The 22847-nt window shown below is 38.3% G+C and overlaps 1 long non-coding RNA gene across 1 annotated transcript; it reads left to right on the forward strand.

The window, feature by feature from the left end:
- Positions 1-79: 79 nt before the first annotated feature.
- On the forward strand, positions 80-21802 carry LOC120523779. Its single transcript, XR_005632698.1, has 2 exons — positions 80-162; positions 21060-21802. It is a non-coding gene; the product is annotated as an uncharacterized LOC120523779 (long non-coding RNA).
- The last annotated feature ends 1045 nt before the right edge of the window (positions 21803-22847 follow it).

Raw genomic sequence — 22847 nt, forward strand, 5'->3', positions numbered from 1 at the left:
ATGGCGTCAAGTGGATCTGAGGAGGAACAGAGCAGTTGTTGTCCCAGAGGATATATCGTATCCGGTCCCAGCTCATTGGCTCGACAGGACTCACATTCACACTGCTTGGTGCCAGCAGCTACTCGGAGCAGCAGGGGACGCGCTTAAAGGGGCAATGACAAAGTAAGAAAATGGGAGTGCAAAGGAAAAACACTCTTAAACGGGACACGCCATCCTGAACAAACACACGGCGCATAGACTTTTTTTGAGAAAATCCAAATCACAAATAGTTTATTCCTTTTCAAAACAATTTAGCATGAAAAAATGACAGAATCACTATTAAAATGCAGTATTCTCACTTAAAGGATATTGATCAATCAAATGTTTCCCCCCTAACATTTAGGAAGAAATTTTAAAGTGTGTTTTAGACGCTACAATATTGAATTTAACTTAGTCCTATAATGATAACACGCATTTACAACACTGTCTGTCCGTCTGTCTGCCTGTCTGCCTTACCTGATTAGAATTGTATCTGAATTGTGGGAGATTTGGTTTACAGTTTGGTCCTCAGTGTGTTGTTTTAATTGAAGGCTGTAAAAGCTCTTACTTAGCAAGAGATGCAGAATACACAAATGTACTAACACTTTACATATAATATCAAAGCTAATGAATACTCTTGTATTCAAACTATCTTTCCACACATCAATAATAAAAGCATCCTTTCAGACTTCAAAAGCTGCTTTTATTAAGAGGCATCCTGACATTTCTTTCAGGATCAAGAAAACTGTTTCCTTATTATGCCTCATTTTTTGCCAGGTTTTCAATTATGTTAAAATAAAAGTAAACAGAATTTGCAGGCAATGTTTAACATCATTTTTGATTTACTGAAGGTGGATTGGCAAGTCGACCAAGGTGTGTATTAGAGGTTGGGGTGGGTAGTGTCACCATTGAACTGACATCCAATCTATGGATTGTTCATGGCTTGCACCAGATTTTGTATTGGCACAAGAAAATGAAGTAAAGAGTGAATAAAAAAAATAAAGTGGCATTTACAGTGCCATTATGTTTCATGTTACTTCAAACAAAATCTGCCTTTTATATTTTAATCATCACAACTGAGATAAGAATGACTTTTGCAAAAATACTGTATTTGTATGGTAAATACTGTATGTTATTACGTTAAAAAAATGATGAACTCTTCATTGCAAAGTCATTAATGGCCACCAGAGGGGTTTAGACTTTTTCTTCTCAGTTACATTTCTGACTGTCAGTTTCTTTGAGTATATTGTGTATTATTGATAATAGTAACGCTTAATGCTTTCCCCCCATTATTCAGGCTTTAAGTTTATATAAAAAAGTTAAAAACAACTTTCGAGACCAAGTGAAAATACTCTGTTCTTAAAGTGGTTATTTATAAGAATTACATATTTAATTGTTCCGTGTTTAAGTGTTTCTTTTCTTATAATGGTTACTCTTTCACATTTAATACTTAATTGAGAACTTCTTTGAATGTCATCTCTTTAAGTAATAATTTTTTGGTGTGAATTAAATATGTTTGCACATACAGTACAACAGTTAGACTAACTACTATAATGTGTTTAATATTTATACTAAGGTAACATGGTTAATTTACTGAGCAGTAAGATGAAAAAGTACACTTCTTAATTTTTTCTGGTGTTTTCAGCCCGCTCTGTTGGTACATAGTGATTTTCTTAACCTTTTATCAGCATATGAGCATGCACTGAAACAGCAACATTTTGCAAGTTGAAGCCAACAACAGGTTTTTCTCTGCATAGACCTTCTAAAACTAATCATGCTTTAAGAATGCATCAATCAATTGAGAGATTACACCGTAAAAAATTGTAATGACCTCGGTAGATGACAAGCAAGCAGGAGGGGTGAGTGGCAAAAGTGTTAGGCTGTAAAGTACAAGGTTTTAGGTTCAGTCCCCACCCATGGTGCTTTGTGAGAGAATCACTTAAGATTCCTCCAAATGCAATTACTTAAGCAGTATATATTGTATACAGTATATGTGTGTGTATATATATATATATATATATATATATATATATATATATATATATATATACATTTGCAGCATGGTACTTTCTGCAGCAAGTTTCTAAGTCAAATGAATTGTTTATATGTTCCTGAATGACCTTGTGACCTTGTGTTGTAAGATGTTAACTGTTCTGCATGTCATAAAACGCAATTAAGAGAAGCTAGAATCAGGAAAAAAATTCTGTTTTTTTTTCCAACTTTAAATAAACTACTCCATCACCCCCCAGTGTTAGGGGATATTTGTGGGGTAACCTGAATAAAACCAAAAAGGAAGAAAAAGAAAGTAATATCTGCCACAATGTTGTTTTTCTTATTATCACTAGTTTATTGTGTTAAATAGGTTACTAAATTCAGATGCAGCTTTATCCTAACTGATGACATTCTTACACATTATCCTTGATCCATAAAAGGTTCAGGAAATATTTTGTAAAAAATTCTCTTGAAGAGCTGTAGGTCTCATATTTTGCATGTCACAATTGATGCTGTCCACCAGCTGTAGCCATAATTGCTATACATGAGTATTTAGTTTTTGTCTATAGGCAATCTGAACATACCTGTGGTTGGTGAGGCACTTTAAATATATTAAAAATGAGTAACTACCATCTTTCCTGCTTTTGTCCAGTTCATAATCTTTTTGTTTTGATTTTGTAATTAGGAAATTCTCTGTTATAGTTTTCTCACAGACAGATGCCTGTTTGTTTTCCTATAGTAAGGTGTGATGGCACAGTAGGTTGCATTGCTGGGTCACATTACTTGCTTTCTGTAGTTATCTTACAGGTTGTCATCATGTTTGAGTGAGTTTCCTCTTTTTTGTCTCAGAGTCTTAAATAAATGTTCTAAGGATGATCTGTGATTCCAAATTACCTAGGATTAGAATGGATTAGTATGGATCAGAGTTCTGTGTCTTATTTTTTCTTTTGTGATAGGCCCAGACTCCCAGCGACTTTGAATTAAACATGTGCATCAGAATGTTAGAAGGGTGCAATTTTCTTTTTTAGGAAACAGTCTAAGCAAGCTAATTTGGAAGTCTTCGTCTTGTCTTTTTCTTTGTCTATTATGGGCTTGATTGTGTAACTTGGAGTGTTTAGATCTTTGGATTTTAAGACCCTAGACTGCACCTTCAGTACTCACATTCAATGTGCAGCCTTGAACAAGTTACTTAACATTTTAGTACACCAACTCTAAAAATGTGTGAACAATTGTATTAGACTTGTGAAATGCTGTACCTCAGTATGAAGCTGACTGCAAATGTGTTATGTTAAATAAATTGTGTGAGATCCCCAGTCCCTCACACTATACCAGGAGGTGTGATTCAGTGTGTTAATATTATAGCTTTGATTAATTTTATTATCACTACCTTATTAAGTGATAATGACTATAAAGACAAAGATACTCAGTGGGTATTAGTACTGTCACTTTTTTCACAGATATATAGTAAAGGTCACACAAAGTGAATCAGATTCCTGAATTTGTTAACATCAAACATGCCTTCTTTTTGCCTCAAGAAAAATCAATATTACAGTATTTATTGCAGAGCAAGGTCAGTGCTTTGAAAATTCTGCTGTCATAAGAGTGAATCATTTAGGGTTTCACACAATGTTTGGACTTATTTTATTAATGAAATGACCTTAATAACTTCAGTTAATAGTTAATACATATAATGTAAAACTATTTTCAGTATTTAATCAGGTTTAACTAAAATACTAATGTATAGCAGTATATACTTATTTTCTTTTAACTTTATTGTGCCATCAAAATGTTTTGTTTTTTAACATAATCCAGTGCATGGCATTATTGAAGGTTGGATGAAGCCCTTCCCAAAATTCTGTTTTTATGTGCAGCCTTTCTGAAACCTTTACACAAGTTTGTCATTTTATTGTTCTAATTTTCTAATAATTCTAACTTTTTTATTTTTTATTGGGTACCTATTATATTGGAATTTAAGTTTTTGAGCTCTTTTTATTAAACTTTCTGATCAGTTTCTGATGAGAGTGCTTGTTTTATAAGTCTCTGAATAACACACAGTTTCTTTCTTCATGCTTTTCAGTCCTGTAGAGAAATTTTCTGTATAAGTTGTACTGTATGTCCTTATTTCTTAATAGATGTGACTTGGATGTTAACTAAGCAGAGCAGATTAGGGATACTGCTGAAAAAAATGTCTTGTTCTATTTTGTAGGAGTATTTGGCAATGAAACAGCTCTGAACGGCTACAAGCTTCTTTTTTCTCTAATTTTCTGCAGTGATCTTCTTGCATACTTTCACACCTTTAAAAATGAAAGCTAATTTGTAATTATATGCACGTGTGACCTCCTTTTTATTGTTTCACCATCCACTGAGTTACTTCTATCTCACTCTCGTATTTGGCAACCAGTTGGGCTTCTTCCTGCCCTGAATACCACATCACCCCATTATTCAGGCATTAGCACCCTGTTCCCCTGCTGAATTTATGAATGAAAAGCCTTGTTGTTCTTTATAAATAACGTAGGTTTCCTCAGTCAGTCAAATTCAAATAGAAGTGATTGCCAAACAAAGCGACTGTATGATGGACAGGCCTTTCAGTTAGTGATCAATGGACACAGGAAGTTTTCTAAAGGACATAATGTGGGTGGAGTAACTTGCACTGTTTCTTTATAAAATGAAGTTTAGAAAAAGGAAAATAAATTGGTGTTTAAAGTTTGAAAAAAAACATACACACATAAAAGTACACAGTCCATTTGAAAAAACTATATATGTAATATCCAGACAATGCAAATTCATTGTAGATTGTAAAACAAATAATAAAATACATACATAAGTGTCAGGCTGCCATTTTTGTGTTTTGAATGCTGCTCTGTGGCATGAGGGCTCCTTACCCAGTATAGCAAAATCCCCAGCTGAGAAGTTGCTTTGTCGTGGGCCCCCTTTTCACAACCAAGGGGAAAAGGTAATTGACAGCACCATTGTTCAGCTGAGACCCCCGCTGCTTTAAAATACTCAGAGGCTCTAGTCATACGTTGTCAATAAAGCCTGTCAGAGGTGATGAGTGAAGAAGGAGCTCTTTAAGTGGACAGGCCTGAGTGACTTCTTCAGTCCTACTCGGGCAGCCTTGGTTTATGTTAACCAAAAATAACTTTCAAGTCATATTTCAAACTGTGTTTCCTGAACCATACAAGCAACAGCTGGTTATTTTTTGTTGTAGAAGAAATGTAAAAAAGATTTACTTTTGCATCGGAAGTGGAGACGGCAGAAGTCTATCATTGTGGTCAGGAATGAATAGAAAAAAATTATAAACCAGACTTTTAAAAATAATTAGACCCTAGGCCATGTACTTTTTCTCCAGTTCTGTTTCTCTTCTCCGGTCTATTTTAATCTGTAACTGAAAGGATAAAGAGTTATTAGATCACTCATTTGCTAGCTTGGAGGACAGATACCTTAAATCTTTTGGCATCAGAGTCTTGGAACATGTTATATTAAACTATCACGGCACAAGGCCGGGGCTGCAAGAAAAAGAATAAGAGGAATTTGCAATGCCAAACCATGTAAAGGAAGCCCCAAAGCAAAAAGTAAAAAAAAAAATTATGTGTACCTGTAGGGCTGAAATTGTAATTAAAATATCACACACCAAAAAGTCACAAATTTTACTTCTAAGCAGCTATCAGAAACAGTGATAAATAGGAATGGTTCAGACTAATAATTTAAAGAAAAGTAACACATATTATAAAGGCATTTTGGAAATGTTTGGTGACGATATTATTGCTTTTTTGAATTTCCAAAGCAATTCATTTTTATAACAAGTTCAATCTAATTTTGTTTGTTTCTTTCATGGTCATTTGCTATATTAGTGGAGATATTCAGTGATTCATATGCATTGTCAAGGGGACATGGATTGGCTGGCCTCCCAGAAGGTAAGGAGCTAAATATTTTGAATGTTAAAACAGGGGACATAGATGGAAACAGTGCCCATTCAGGCTGGCATAATGGATGGATGGAAGGAAGCAGCCTCCAGGGGTCTTGTGCATCCCCAGTGTTGTAGGTGGCACCATCCCTCTGGTAGATTTCCCATGTGCACACTCTCAGGGTTGCATACAAGTTACAGTTCCAATGGGCAACCCATCTGGGTTTCCTGAGAGCCGCAAGCGTGAGATGAGGGGAGGAGCATACTTTGTTTGAAGAATTCTTTCTTTTTACATAATCTTTTATTTAAACCTAGGACTTGTGTCTGTATAGTTGCCCCCTACTGGTCACTATCTATACTAATAAAAGGCAAAGCCCTCACTGACTGATTGACTGACTCACTCATCACTAATTCTCCAACTTCTCGTGTAGGTAGAAGGCTGAAATTTGGCAGGCTCATTCCTTACAGCTTACTTACAAAAGTTGAGCAGGTTTCATTTCGAAATTCTACGCGTAATGGTCATAACTGGAACCTATTTGTTCGTCCATATACTGTAATAGACTGCAGCTCGATGGCCGTGGGAGGCGGAGTTGCGTCTCATGCCATCACGCCTCCCACGTAATTGAGTGCCTGCCCATATAAGGTAAATATTCGCGGGTGAAGGACTGTGCTTACCATGTTCATAAGTAAAGATATGTGAATCACAAACTGATGTTAATTATATTTTGTCCACAAATACTTATTAAATAATTCCAAATAGTCTGTCTGCTTCCTTTCATAGCTTTTCCGATGGTTGTGCTGCTTCCAGGCATGTATTTTCGTATTAAAGCATTTAACCAAACACATTTCATCCATCATTTGTTGCCAGACAGAGAGGCCTTCACAATCCATTGTGCAGGCACTCTAACACAGAATAAATGTCGATTAACCTGTTGCTTCAACCAATCAGATTTTGACTTGGTGTCAGTACGGCCCTCTAGCAGGTGTATGGTGACGTCACCGTATTCAGACCCATTGATTGGATAGAAGCTGCAGGTTCAACTTTCAGCATTAGCTTCAATGGCGATAGAAAGGGACTTTTTGATGGAACTGAGGCGCATGGATAATCCGTACGACAGAGTGATTGAACTGTTTTTAAAGAAAGAGAGGAGGATGGATTTTGTTTACAAATAATCTGAATTTTTGGTGAGTAAGATGTTGCGATTTTCCTAAATAATATTGCAAGTTTATGAGTTATTATTGATGTTTTTTATGTGTGTCGCGGTCGTGGCTGCAGTAGAAAGGAACTTGTTCACCCCTGGTTTGTCTATTCAATAAAGGCATTTATTGTGGCTACAGGAGTTATCTATCTGCGATGCAGCAGCTCTTTATACTGTATTTCTGCATATTAAGATGGTTTTTATAACCATAAATTAGTTTTTGAGGGGCGGGTTGATTCAGACGGAGCAGTACTGTAGGCCTAGGTGTGAGATGAACAGTCCGCCAATGGACCAGATGATACGTAAATTTAATGAACATTACAACCCGAAAATAAACAAAACTGTAGAGAGGCCCATGCTTAAATGAACGGTAAAAAAGTAAGAGCGAAGCGACGGTGACTTATTGAGGCAGGCAGGCGAGAGCACAATAGCACGGGGCTCGATGTAGTGCGCGTTAAGTCGATCTAAAATGCACGCTCAGATTCAAAAAAATATATCTTTTCAAGTTTTATTTGGATATAAGTAGGTTCTGTTTAGTTGACAGAAATATCTTTGGTAGGGATGTATATATATGTGTATATATATATATATATATATATATATATGTGTGTGTATCTATATGTATATATATGTGGATGTATGTGTGTGTGTATATATATGTATGTGTATATATGTATATGTATATATGTACATATGTATGTATATGTGCATATGTATATATATGTTTATATGTGTGTGTGTGTATGTGTATATATATATGTATATATATGATAGCAGCACTCATAACAGTGACAAAACAATTACATTGACAATCATGTTACGTTATTTTCAAAATGTTTTCTTTTTCATTACTTCTTTAACACACTACTTCTCCGCTGCGAAGCATGGGTATTTTGCTAGTGTGTATATATATTTTTTTTCAATGGCATTCGTAGTCTGAATCACAATCTGATTGTATGGGTGGTTACCTACCAGGTAACGCTTGTGGTTGGTCTGCAAGCCAGCAAACATCCACCACGGTGCCCTCTTTCAGTACATATATAGTGATGTGTGAGTACCTGTCTTGCACCCCAAAACATGAGGTTGGGTCTCAGTACTTTAGCAAAACCAACTTTATTCAGCTTGAAACAGGAACAGCATGGTTATTTATTGTAACAGGATCTACCACTCTCCTATCCACAGACACAGCAATCAGGCAATGTGCTTATAGCGCAACTGCGATCTTTCTGGATTTGTTTTTGCAGCAAACTGCTCCAGCGCTGGCAACCAATAGGCTGTCTTCCTTTGATGTGGCAGTCACACTTTGGTATGCTCCTCGCTGTGTTGGGGGGGAGCTCCAAAAGAGTTTAGAAACCTTACAATATGTATCAATCCATCCATCCATTATCCAACCTGCTATATCCTAACTACAGGGTCATGGGGTCTGCTGGAGCCAATCCCAGTCAACACAGGGCGCAAGGCAGGAAACAAACCCCGGGCAGGGCGCCAGCCCACCGCAGGTCATGCACACACACACACGTACACACAAGGGACAATTTAGATTCACCAGTCCACCTAACCTGCATGTCTGTGGACTGTGGGAGGAAACCGGAGTACCCGGAGGAAACCCACGCAGACACGGGGAGAACATGCAAACTCTACGCAGGGAGGACCCAGGAAGCGAACCTGCGTCTCCTAATTGCGAGGCAGCAGCGCTACCCACTGTGCTACCGTCCTGCCTTACTACATATATATATATATATAATATACAAAGTCTGTATGTCTGTTCACTTTTTATTCGAGAACTACTTAATGGATTTAGATAAGGTGTTTTTCTATAAATTGCTTGAACATTCCGGTTGATATTGCGACCATTCACATTGCTGTAAGTATCATAGTTTGCTTGTGGTACCGATTTATTTGCACGAATCTGATAGAGATGCAGTGGGCTGAGGGGAGGGAGGTGGGGCCCTCCTCACTCATGCACGAACCTCGGGGAGTATCTTACATCCTCTTAGATAGTGAACGAGAGAACTACTTAACAGATTTAGATTGGGTTTTTTTTCTAGAATTTGCTGGATGATTCTGGTTCATTTTCCGCCTTCTCTCATTGCACTAAGAATCATAGTTTGCTTGTAGGAGTGATATATTTGCACTAATCAGAGACAGCGGGTCGAGGGGAGTAGGAAGTGTGACGTCAGCAGTGGGGAATCTGTCTAACTCTGCGTTTTGTTGTGTACCTTGCCTCTGCTTTGCTAGCAATACCTTTTTGTTTATTGATTTTTAAAGTTTGTCCTGTTTCACTACAATGCAGGCAGAGCCGTGGGGGATGGCTAGTATATATATTGTAAACACTAGAGGGCTATGTTCTCCCTCAAACCCAACAGGACCTCTCTCTGTATTTGGCTACATTCATTCTTCCCTTAATTCTGTCCAGTCCCACTGTCCCTGCCAGTGTGAAGCACTTTCATGACATGATACTGCCACCATCATGCTTCACCATTGGGATGGTATCAGGCAGCTGATTAGCAGTGCCTGGTCTTTGCAAGACATAATGCTTGGAGTTTTGCCAAAAGAGTTAAACCGTTGTCTCATTAGACCAGAGAATCTTTTTCCTGATGCTTTCAGAATCTAAGCAGGCTGTGGTATGCCTTTTACTCGGGAGTGACTTCCATCTAGACACTGTATCATAAATGCTTGATTCACAGAATGCTTCTGAGATGATCATTCTTCTGAAGCAGAAGACTTTTGCAAGCTTTTTAGAGTGTCCATTGGGTTCTTGGTCATCTCCCAGGTATCTGTGTTTTGCTGAATGGACAATTCAAGGAACACTCCTGGTGGTTACAGACTTCTTCCATTTCACAACTGTTTCCTGGAAACACTTAAAGCTTTAGAAATGGTATTTATAACCTTATCATTTTCTGTGCCTCAACATAATCTAATGGTCTGCACATAGTTTCTTGGACTTAATGGCTTGTTTTTGTTCTGACATGCAGTGTGAATTGTGAGATCTTAAATACATAGGTGTGTACCTTTCTAAACATTATTTAATCCATTTGATTTGACTGGTGGGGGTCTTAATCAAGTTCCAGACACAACTTAAGGATAATTAAAGCAAACAGGATGCATCTGACTACAATTTGGTGTGTTATTGCAAATGGTCTGAGTACTAATATAAATGAGAGATTTCAGTTTTTAACTTTTAGTTAATTTTCAAAACATTCTAAAAACATGTTTTCACTTTGTCATTATGTTTTATTGAATGTAGATTGATGGCCAAAAATTGCATTATTACCCCAAAGAATGTGCTGCAAGGGGTTCTGGGCATCACAGAGGCAGTAGTTCTCCTCTGTGCCATACCAGAGATGTATATTTCCGGATCTTGGAAGGGTATGGTATGTAATATTAATGAAAGAGAGTCATTCCCGACTAAACCAGTGCTAGCCGCTTGCTATATTACATAGAGCAGCTCATCACAGTATACTTCAAATCTATACTAATAAAAGGCAAAGCCCTCACTGACTCACTCACTCACTGACTCACTCACTCATCACTAATTCTCCAACTTCCCATGTAGGTGGCAGGCTCATTCCTTACAGCTTACTTACAAAAGTTGGGCAGGTTTCATTTCGAAATTCTACGCGTAATGGTCATAACTGGAACCTATTTTTTCTCCATATACTGTAATAGACTGCAGTGCGATGGCCGTGGGAGGCGGAGTTGTGTGTCGCGTAATCATGTGAACTGACTGTGAAGGCAGTACGTAGAAAACAAGGAGGAGCTCCAAAGAGCGCTGAAGAAAACATGCATTATACAATTGAGAAGGCAGCGAAACAATAAGCGAGCGAGTGATGCATACAAGCATATTCACGAGTGCAGCTACTTCAGAAACAAAGCACGGTATCAACCTAAAGTTTAAATTAAGTTCATAGACAGGCTGCCGCTGGCGTTTGTCATGCCCACTACTAATACGATATTTGCGGGATACAAGTTTAATGAGAGGACGCAGGGTATAAACGAGAGTTTTGATCACTTTGTAACTAGGTTAAAAATGCTGGTGAAGGACTGTGCTTATGCAAATTCCGAGAGACTGTGTTTGTGGGGGGGATTGACTTCATTATCTCCCCTCCCATTCACCTCATTTCATTCACTTCATTTCGCTCTGAGCTGAGCTCCGCAGCTAACACGGTCTTGCGGAAGCAACTTTGTGATGCTGCCACCAAATACTCACAGAAAAATCCACAAATTAATACACACGCTGTCTCTAGGGTTTCTCCACACTCTGAATTCTCCAGGCACTACTGAGCATAATCTAATTTTGAGGGTTGGGACTTTGTAACGGCATGAGTCTTCAGGTCACGTGTCTGCAAAACAACCTAATTGAGGCAACTATTTTTACTGGCAATTGCTCAGGGAAGAGAGTTTGTATTCCTCGCATCCCCGTTATACTCTCTGATCTCCCATTTCAATTCAAATATCTCCAATTTCCAGTAAGGCTCTGCTTCACGATGACAATTAATAAGTCTCAGGGACAGACCTTAAAAAAGGTTACATTGACAATCATGTTACGCTATTTTTAAAATGTTTCCTTTTCTTAGCAGAAGCACAGCTGAGAAGCTTCGATGCATGTGCTCCATAACGCGTTAAAAAAATAACGCATTTAATCACACTTTGCATTCCAAGCAAAGGGGAACTTTTGTCAATGCATGATTTCCTGGTACATCGATTACATTGATGCTCACATCAGAGCTACAGAAATGGAAGAGTCTGAAGAAAGCGCGTTGCTAGGACTGATCGGAGGCAAATTTCATTTCAAAAGACTCCCCGACTGAAGCCTTGATAAAAGCGTGGTTTTGTGCAAACTGTGCAAAAAGGAGTTTGCAGACCACCGAAGCACTTCAACCTTACGGTACCATCTAAATGCAAAACATGTTACAGCGAGCACAGAAACTCTATTATGTACGATACGGGTCTCGCCTACCTGTATCGCCGCATTATTCATTACGGGAGGCTCCCTACCAAATCGACGCACGTAGGCCCTCAGCTTCTCCAACGGCGCTTTGGCTACCTCTTTCAATTCCCCGACGATCTTCTCCATGGTCGTCAGGACCTGTAAACAACTCTTTACGGGCTTGATCAAGAGCTCGAGTTCCCGCAAGTCAATATTATTTATTTCGACCGGCATAAGACTTACTTCCTTGTCTGTCTTCTTTGCCGGCGGGAATAATGAGCACGCCCGCTTCAGGCACGTGCTCTGACGGGTCTCGCGGAGGCTTCTGGGACTTGGAGTTCTCAGAGGGTCACGTTGCCTTCTTCGGCGAACTGCGGTCTCTCTTTAATATTTTTGCGACATCCCGAACAGCTACTTCCCGACCCTCCTTACCTTCTTGTGGGATGAGCGATGCCTCGCTCGCCTCCCCTTCCCCTTCGGAAAGACCAAGTCCGTTCCTTTGGGCTCGAAGGCGCAAACAGCGGGACGCGGAGCTCCTCCTTCCCAGAATGCACCGGGTTTGCTGCCGTGTCCCTTGTCGGCTGCCATCATGCGGAATTCTTTTCCCCTGTGCTTTTATTCAGGTCCTCTGCAAACGACGGTAGAGTATCCTGCCGACTACGCCACTGTGAACGATAGGGGGCGCTCTCGCTCCCTTGAACCCCTGTCCACGACTCCAGACACCAGGTAAAAGTCCAAATGTTGACTTTATTTTTCTTCCACAGTGCACAAAGCACACTCTCCACCACAATACTCATATAAATACCAATAAACTATTAATACACAATCCTCCAGCTCCCAGACGCGTTGCCACCCTTCCACCCAGCTCAGCTCCTTGTCTGTGAGTTCCCATAGTCCTTTTATACACCCTGACCCGGATGTGTTTCTGCCCAACAGTCCACAAGTCCTTATTCCTTCGGGGTCAGGGTAAATAGTCCTTTTCTTCAACCCGGAAGTCCGTCGCTCTTCCTATGACGAACCTTCGGGTCACAGGGCACGAAGAAGCCCACGGCATCCAGCAGGGCTTTGCATAAAAACTCCATTGTCCATGATGCCCTGCTGGTCTTCTGGGGACCTCCATGCTGCAAGGAGGGCTCCACCCAGCGGCTTGGGGGTATTGGCCGGCCATCCTTCACAACATATATATATATATATATATACACACACACACACACAGGGGTGCGGAAATCCAACGCCCGACTTGTCCGACACGGGTAAATTGACCGTCGGACAAGCGTGTTTTCTGGTTTCAGTTGTCCGCGGACAAGTGCAATTTTTCCGGAGAAAAAATAATTAAATGTGCAGTGCAGGGCACATTTTACCACTACTTTCAAATTTTAAACATTTGGGTACGTGCTTGTGCGAAACAGTTTACTTAGGCATGTTCTTCATGTATCAAATTGGTATTCAATATTGTTTACAAAATGATGGCTGATTTTTCAAAGGGGACGCACTCTTGTGATCTTACATAAGTATTTTACCTAACTATTTACATGCTTGGAGATGCGGTCATTTTTTTCATGCAGACATTACGATGTAATTTAATGATTTTTCATTATAATCGATGTCTTTTATATATTATTAATAAAATAAATTTTTTCTACATAAAAATGCAGTCATTTCACCTACAATGCAATTGTTTTCGCCACATAAAGCTTGTTAGGCATTTGATCTTTTTTGGAATTTGCGATTTCGCATAGGCTTTGATATATTGAGGAGTTAAGAAATTTATTGCGTGACATCAATTTTGATGAGCTGTCTATAGATCATTTTTGATTAGAGAATTTTTCAAATAAAACAAGTTGGTTTCGCGCTGTCAGTTTTTTAAAAATAAAGAAAACATTCTAACGGTTTCCAAATGTTATTAAATATCAATAAAAATCTTCACTTAGACGCGATTTTTTTTTCCCGACAACATCGGTAATATTTACTTCTTTGTAAATGTAACCTCTTGCTGAATTTCAAATACGTCATTAGGAATTACCTGCGTAACCCATAATGCACTGCGGTAAGCACGTTGTTCTCGCTATATGCGTGTTGTTGAAACTGAAGCATGTAGCATTGCGGATGAGAAATGGATCATTTCTTGATTAAAACTGGCACAACAGGCCTTGAAAAACCTAAGGAAGTGTACTAGGGCCACTGAAAAAAATACGGACACAGTGAAGACAAAAAAATGTAAATGTCGAGATTAAAGTCGACATGTTGAATTTATTCTCGTTTATTTTGTCAGTTGAATGTCGCAAACTAAATTTCATCTTAAAATGAATGTTTCATTTACTAGTTTTTCTCAAACCCCGTCATAAATTAATGTAGCACATTAAATGCTTTATATTAGGTGTTCCCCGACCCAGTTGTCTATCTCTGCGCGCTTCTTAAACTGACTTTCTCTTGCAGTGAGAGGCGCCGGCAGCAATCGCCGCACATTGACTTCATGATATTCCTGCTTAATGAACATTCAGAATACTAAGATAAATACTTGATATCTTTTTCACGATGAAATGCATTAAAGCATGTATTAGACATTGGTGGCTGGGGGCACGGTGGCGTGACTGTAGTGCTGCTCCCTTGCATTATGGGGTTCTCAGGTCTACGTTCAGTGTAGAGAAGTTTATGGCAGGTGTCCAAAAAATCTGGATACTGTATTTGAATGGGTATCGCACAGGTTTAACTGAAATATTGTGTAAATGTTGGGTTCGTCATCTGGAGGTCGGAGATACAAACAAAGAATTCAATGGATGTTTTTCTGAGCAGGCTTTCTTTATTGCATGTTTGCTGTGTCTATCGTACGTACTAAACCCCCAGTTCCTAGCCTTTGTCTTTCTCCATATAACCAATCACCACACGATAAGCGTCTTTGTGAAATTAAAACCTAGACCTCAGTTTTCAGAACTTTAAAAACAATTTTCGTTATACATGTTTAATTATGCCATCCATTCAGAGGTCTAAGCTTATAACTAGTTTTAATTTCACAAATACGTTTATCGTGTGGTGATTGGTTATGTGCAGAAAGAAAAAGGATAGGAACTGGGGGTTTAGTACGTCAGATAGAGACATGAGTCTAAAAGTAAGAAAAAAGTTGGTTCAATTGAAAAAGAGTTTTCTAAAGCTGAACGCTCGGAGGTTGAGTGTTATGCTAGGCTGTTCAATACTGCTTCTTTAGAAGAGTTTGACCCACGACCAGCTGTGGAATTCTGGCTGTCACCTGTCAACAGGCACATCACACATAAACAACCTGAAAGTCATCAGCATCCACTTCTGCAGGACCATCAGTCCAGGAACCATGCAGTTCAGCTCTTAAAGTAAGAGAATCTAATGTTCTAGAACAAGGTGGCAAAATACTACTCCCTGAAAGAACTTTTTTCAGTTTTAAAATGAAAGGCAGTTTTGGTATCAATAAAAGAGATCAGAAAAAATAAACTATTTTTCACTTTTGTTATTTGTTTATGGGCAAGTGAATTTAACTGGCGGACAAGTGGATTTTCTAAGTTTGATTTCCACACCCCTGCACACACACACACATATATACATATGTATGCATATATATATATATATATATATATATATATATATATACGAGGTGTGGCTGAAAAGTAATGAGACTGGCAACACTGCAAGCGATCTGGCAACACTGCGCTGTTGTCCTTGCTAGAGCACGTGTATCAGTACCCTCCCATAGCTCAGTGTGAGTTTCAACACCTTCCGTTAACTACGTGATTTTTGTGACTGCTATTAGCGAAGTTGTGTTTTTGGTTGTGCGTCACACAAAATGGAACAGCGGAATTTGGAGCAACGTTGTGCCATTAAACGGCAAGTGTGACGTTTGAAAAGTTAAAACAGGCCTATGGGGAACATTCTTTATCCCGAGCTCAAGTTTTTCGCTGGCACAAATCATTTTTGGAAGGCAGAAAACACATTGAAGATGAACACTGTTCAGGGAGGACTTCAACTTCGAAAACCAATGAAAACATCGAACGTGTGAACAGTCTTGTGAGATCAGACCGTCATTTAACATTAAGAATGTTGAGTGAACAATTAAATTTGAACAGATTTACCGTTCATCAAATTTTGACTGAACATTTGCACATGCAAAAGGTCTGTGCCAAAATGGTGCCGAAAAACTGCCCTCTCCATAACAGAATTTTTGACTTCAAAAGGCATTCCTGTGGTTCCCCAGCCCCTTTATTCACCTGACCTCAGTCCATGTGACTTTTTCCTTTTTCCTAAACTGAAAAATGTCCTCAAAGGACGTAATTTCGGGACTAGAAAACATCCAAAAGAGTATAACGAACATGCTGAAGACCATACCGGTTGAAGACTTCCAGCGCTGCTACCAACAGTGGGAACAACGTCTCCATCAGTATGTAGCTGCCCAAGGGAACTACTTTGAAGGGGATAACATTGATGTTTGAAAAAAATAAAAACTTTGGTAAATAAAAAATCAGTCTCATTACTTTTCTGCCACACCTATGTATATATGTGGATGTATATGTATATATATATGTTTATATGTGTGTGTGTGTGTGTGTGTGTGTGTGTGTGTGTGTGTATATACACTCACCTAAAGGATTATTAGGAACACCTGTTCAATTTCTCATTAATGCAATTATCTAATCAACCAATCACATGGCAGTTGCTTCAATGCATTTAGGGGTGTGGTCCTGGTCAAGACAATCTCCTGAACTCCAAACTGAATGTCAGAATGGGAAAGAAAGGTGATTTAAGCAATTTTGAGCGTGTCATGGTTGTTGGTGCAAGACGGGCCGGTCTGAGTATTTTACAATCTGCTCAGTTACTGGGATTTTCACGCACAACCATTTCTAGGGTTTACAAAGAATGGTGTGAAAAGGGTAAAACATCCAGTATGCAGCAGTCCTGTGGGCGAAAATGCCTTGTTGATGCTAGAGGTCAGAGGAGAATGGGCCGCCTGATTCAAGCTGATAGAAGAGCAACTTTGACTGATATAACCACTCGTTACAACCGAGGTATGCAGCAAAGCATTTGTGAAGCCACAACACGCACAACCTTGAGGCGGATGGGCTACAACAGCAGAAGACCCCACCGGGTACCTCTCATCTTTACTACAAATAGGAAAAAGAGGCTACAATTTGCACAAGCTCACCAAAATTGGACAGTTGAAGACTGGAAAAATGTTGCCTGGTCTGATGAGTCTCGATTTCTGTTGAGACATTCAAATGGTAGAGTCAGAATTTGGTGTAAACAGAATGAGAACATGGATCCATCATGCCTTGTTACCACTGTGCAGGCTGGTGGTGGTGGTGTAATGGTGTGGGGATGTTTTCTTGGCACACTTTAGGCCCCTTAGTGCCAATTGGGCATCGTTTAAATGCCACGGGCTACCTGAGCATTGTTTCTGACCATGTCCATCCCTTCATGACCACCATGTACCCATCCTCTGATGGCTACTTCCAGCAGGATAATGCACCATGTCACAAAGCTCGATTCATTTCAAATTGGTTTCTTGAACATGACAATGAGTTCACTGTACTAAAATGGCCCCCACAGTCACCAGATCTCAACCCAATAGAGCATCTTTGTGATGTGGTGGAGCGGTGCTTGTGCCCTGGATGTGCATCCCACAAATCTCCATCAACTGCAAGATGCTATCCTATCAATATGGGCCAACATTTCTAAAGAAAGCTTTCAGCACCTTGTTGAATCAATGCCACGTAGAATTAAGGCAGTTCTGAAGGCGAATGGGGGTCAAACACCGTATTAGTATGGTGTTCCTAATAATCCTTTAGGTGAGTGTAATTATCCAGATCATTTATATATATATATATATATATATATATATATATATATATATATCCATCCATTTTCTAACTCGCTGAATCCAAATACAGGGTCACGGGGGTCTGCTGGAGCCAATCCCAGCCAACACAGGGCACAAGGCAGGAACCAATCCTGGGCAGGGTGCCAACCCACCGCAGGACACACACAAACACACTCACACACCAAGCACACACTAGGGCCAATTTAGAATCGCCAATCCACCTAACCTGCATGTCTTTGGATTGTGGGAGGAAACCCACGCAGACACGGGAGAACATGCAAACTCCACGCAGGGAAGACCGGAAGCGAACCGGGTCTCCTAACTCGAGGCAGCAGCGCTACCACTGCGCCACCGTGCGCCATATATATATATATATATATATATATATATATATATATATATATATATATATATATATATATATATATATATATATATATATATATATATATATATATATATATATATATATATATATATATATATATATATATATATATATATATATATATATATATTGCAACGAGAAGTGGCCCTAGCACTGATTCCCAAATGACACCACTTTTTACAATAGCTAATTCTGAAAAAGGTCCCCCCACCATAACCTTTTGCTGTTTTTGAGTCTTTTACAATGTATTCACCTTAATGCTTCTAGCTGGTACAAGTGCAAGTGTGATTTACAGAAAGAAAAACTGAAGATTTAAGAGGAGTTTGAATGTGTGGCACAAGGGGCATTGGCATTACTGTTGGAATTTTCATGGGTGACAGTGTTATGGGTTATTGTGAATGGGCTGCCTTACTGCTGACATCAGTTTTGTGATCAAAAGTGGATTGTTAATGAAAATAGACAATGAAGATTTAAAAATGTGTCACAGCTTGTGCAGAGTAATTGATGAGTTATAATCAGCCAAATGACAGCTGAGTACAGCAATGGTGGTGAAAAGACATATTTTTAGCTTATTACAGAAAGGGCACAGTACTTCACAGTGACTAAGTTCCAGTGCACCGTTGGGCTGCTGCAATGATCACTTGATAATTTACAGAAAAACTGAGGGGACATTGAAGTTGACTTGGCTCAACACTTCTGTGCTCCATTTTTGAGACCTTTCTGAATTCGTGTTGGAAAAATCTTAAGGTGTTTTTGTGGAACAATTAAGTTTTAATAGGTGAAATGTGAAGTAGCCACCCAGTATTGGTTATAATTCATTGGAGAATGAATCCTATCATCAACTTAAATATTTGCTTGACAATAGCATTAAACAAAAAAAAAAAATAATTGCATGGTAATTTATGTTTTCATTTGCAGATAAAGTATCTGCCATGTTTATAGTCTATCTTAGAACTACTCTGTTTTTTTGTTATTATGATTAAAAAAGGAAAATGTAGAAATTTACCAATGTTATTTACTGTAGCTCTCTGGGAATTCATTGGCACTTTCATTCTGCCACATCACCAGTAATATTGTTTTCTGTTTTTGCTGAAAGAGGATGTTACAGTGAATATTTTACTTTATTCAAACAAAGGTAATAATGGCTGATTCGCTGCACTAGTTATCTTTATTACAAATCTGTCTGTCATTTCCACTTATTTTGGCCAGAGCCTGTCCCATTAGCTTAGGCCTCGAAACAGGAACCCACAGAATGTCAGTCCATCAAAGGACAATCATACAAATATCCATATCAATTTAATATAATGTTATGACATGGAATCATGCCACAATCCATCCCAATCCAGACATTTACAACTGTAGTAACTGCAAGTGTCCAGCAACAAACCCACAACCTCTGGAATACAAAGGAACTGAGAAGTGGGTCCCTTTTCTATTACATATGTAAATATTAGTAGTTCTCCTACTGTTGTGCGAACAGAGACTGCCTTTAAGCACTGCAATTGTAGTTTTTCCATGCTCAGCACCACCTCTACAAATGACATAACAGAACATAATAAAAAATTGGTTAACATTCTTAATTGACTACAAGGTCACAGTGGTGCCGATTAATCCAAGATTCATGTCTTGTAGAAAACATGAAGGAAACTGTGAGGAAAACAGAAGTACCCAGGGTAAAAACTTAAACAGATCTGAAGAAAACAAACTCAACATAATCAGCAATGGAGATAAAAATCCAGGACATCAGACCTATGAGCCAGCATCACTAACCAGATCTTCATAGTGCTACCATATATACCAATATATAAACTCACCAATTAATCTACCGTGCATGTCTTTAGATGAACATAGCGTACCCAGACAAACACATGCCGACAAATGAAGAATGGATTGGCATCACTCAACAGACAAGAACCAGGATTGGGTCAAAATTCTAGTCCATGGAGCTATGATGTAGCAGTGCTAACAAATTCACCACCATGTCACCTTTCTCTAATATATTAAAGGAACCGTTTATTTTAAAAATTTTGTTGCTTTTTTTGCACATTTTGATTTATATTGATCTATATTGCATGTGCTTTAACTGAATTGCAATTAAGAACATAATAACATAAAAAATTGTGCTAATTTTAGGGCATTAATTTCCTTGAGTTACCTCATCCAATGGCACTTTGTTTGAGGTATGTGTACAACACTTTTCGATTCATCTAGTTTCTTTCTCACTAACCTGCTCTTCAGTATTTACCGCATCAGTGTGTCCAACCTATTTATTGTTTCAATCATTTAAAAGTAATCTTGTAAGGATTTAAAATCCTTCCCAGGGATTCATTCTAATTGATTTTCCTCTGTATTTGTCATGTTTTTTTTCTAGTTAATATTCATATGAGTACATTGTATATATTATTTCATTCAGAGGAATCTCTGGTGGACATCCTTGTTGAGCTTTCTGTTTATAAACTTATTAAATGCTTGTTCATTTGCTATTTGGCAAATTTTTTAACATCATCAAGAAAAAAAAGTACATTTATTAATCAGTAACACATCTTTAGAAGTACATTAATTTTTAATGTTAAGATAAGTCAGCAACATCCAAATAACCCATTTTCTCTCTTATCTAATGTTGCTGGTATAAGCTTAAGGCCCCTGGACCCTGGATTGGATTAGTTAAATTTGACAATGTATGCATGTATTCTAATCTTTCATGAATTTTAAACATACAATGATGTTTTACTTCTGTTTTCCACCAGTAATCTTCTAATTATCCATTTTCTTGACTCTCTTTCCTATTATAGGGTCTATGAAGTTAATTTCTAAACAAACTGGAGTACACCTTCAATGAGACTTAAGTCCATCTCATGGTATGATGAGGCGCACATCCACACTCTGTCACACCAGAGTATTTTGGCATCAATATTTACCTTAAATATGTCTTCTACATGTCGTTGGAAAACCAGAGCATGTGATGAAATCTGTTTGCTCTCCGAGAACTTATGGATTTACTCTGTCTTTAATATAATTTTACATGAACTTTTGGTGACATAGATCAATGGACCATCTAGCTCCAATATAGAGAAGGGGTGAGTTGCTGGGAATTTGATTGTGAGCTGATTGGGGTTTGCTGTCATGCTGCCTATCTCAATTCTTATTTATCTGGTTCATCACACTGTCCTTTTGGTCTCACTGTGTCTGTCAGGCCTTGCTCAGTGGTCTACTGAAACATTAGTAATGTTTAACCCTACTGTATAGGGTCACTTTTAACAGGGTGATTTTAGGAGGGTGTTGTTGTTGCCTACTGTGACTTGTTTTTTGTTTTTTTTTTCTAACATTGTTGAGTATTGTTTTTGCTTATTGAACTCAAAAAATCTGGTCATAAAGTAACTGATGTATACTAAATAATTTTATGTAACATATTAAATGTAGGAGGTTAAGCAAAGAGTGTAAGATGCTAAACTAAATGACCACCGTTACTTTACACTTGGTTATTTAATGCTAAAATATTAATAACAATAATAATAAAATGTTATTAAACCATGAACTGCAGAGTTTGTTTTTTGCCAAATGGTACCAATCAATAAAAACAATAGATAATAGCAGAAATATTATTGCAGTGGAAAATGCAATTTCAAAATTGATCAGTGCTACAACCAATACAGATACAGTATTTTTTTCTTTAATGTGACTGAATAATAATAATGGAGTTAATTAAATCAATTATGCAAAATCCAACAATGTTTCCAAATTTGTGACCTTTAGCATGTGTTAAACTTAATGTGAATGAATGCATATATTTTACAGAAATTAAATACACCTACTGAACAGGACATAGTTGCCATTTAAATTCTCACCATCAAGACATTGAGTGCCCCAGTGCAAGTCATTTAAACTTCATTTACCACAATTATAAAAAACATATGTAAACACCAGTTCTCTGTCCTGATCTTGTAAGTTCCCCGATTTATGGGGTAAACTTCAGGTGTTCATGTGCGCAGAATGTGCTGATCAAAGTAAATAAGAATGCATTTTGCACAGAGGATCTACTTGGTGACTTCCTTCTCAATTTTCTTAAACAATTAATGGGCCATGGAGTTCCTGGTAGCATTGGTCATAAATGAATCAGCAAATTTACATGGTACATCTGGGTCATCTCATATATATATATATATATATATACACACTGCTCACAAAAATTAAAGGAACACTTTTTTTATTGGGCCTGGCATGAAATTAATTAAACCTGTCTGATAATTTTCTGGTTGGTTAAGCAGCTGAGGTCATTGTTAATCACTTTCAGCTGTATTGGTGTTCATGGACTTAACGACAGGTGCACTAAAGTGGCAACAATTAGAAAACCCTCAAAACAGGACTGGTTTTACATGTGGAGGTCATTTCAAGTTTCTCCCTCTTGATCTTTTTGGGCTGGTTTTCCACTCGTGCTAGTTTTGGCTTGAGTAATCATCTCTACTGGCAGTATGAGGCGATTCCTTAACCCTACAGAAGTTGCACAGGTTGTCCAACTTCTCCAGGATGGCACATCCACACGTGCTGCAGCAAGAAGGTTTAATGTGTCTCCCAGCACAATC

This window comes from Polypterus senegalus, chromosome 2, assembly GCF_016835505.1.
Source record: "Polypterus senegalus isolate Bchr_013 chromosome 2, ASM1683550v1, whole genome shotgun sequence".
Classification (NCBI taxonomy): Eukaryota; Metazoa; Chordata; class Cladistia; order Polypteriformes; family Polypteridae; genus Polypterus; species Polypterus senegalus.